Raw genomic sequence first — 415 nt, forward strand, 5'->3', positions numbered from 1 at the left:
AATATTTTTACATTCTTAATAATTAATATTCATTTTTAAATATTATCCTTGTTAATATCTAGTTTGAATTGTGAATAATGATTAGGTGCAATTACGTTATATTTTTTTTCTCCAAAGTTCAGAATGAGATTTGAAATTGAGACTTTTAAATAAGAATGGAAGGACTATGTGATTTGAGTTATAGCTCGTTGGTTATATATTACCAATTAATAAAAAAATATAATGAAAGAAAACTAAATGCATATTAAAGGGAAAAAAAAGAAAAAGAAAAAAGAAGAATCCAAGTTTCACACTTTAAAAATTTTGGAAGTAAATCATCTATAGTAATAACTCAAAAAAGTAACATGCATTTTTATTTCTTGATGGTCCCATAGATATAGTAGTAGACTTCACTCTTATTAAATCAACCATATAC

This window comes from Arachis ipaensis, chromosome B02 (genome assembly GCF_000816755.2).
Source record: "Arachis ipaensis cultivar K30076 chromosome B02, Araip1.1, whole genome shotgun sequence".
NCBI classification, from domain to species: domain Eukaryota; kingdom Viridiplantae; phylum Streptophyta; class Magnoliopsida; order Fabales; family Fabaceae; genus Arachis; species Arachis ipaensis.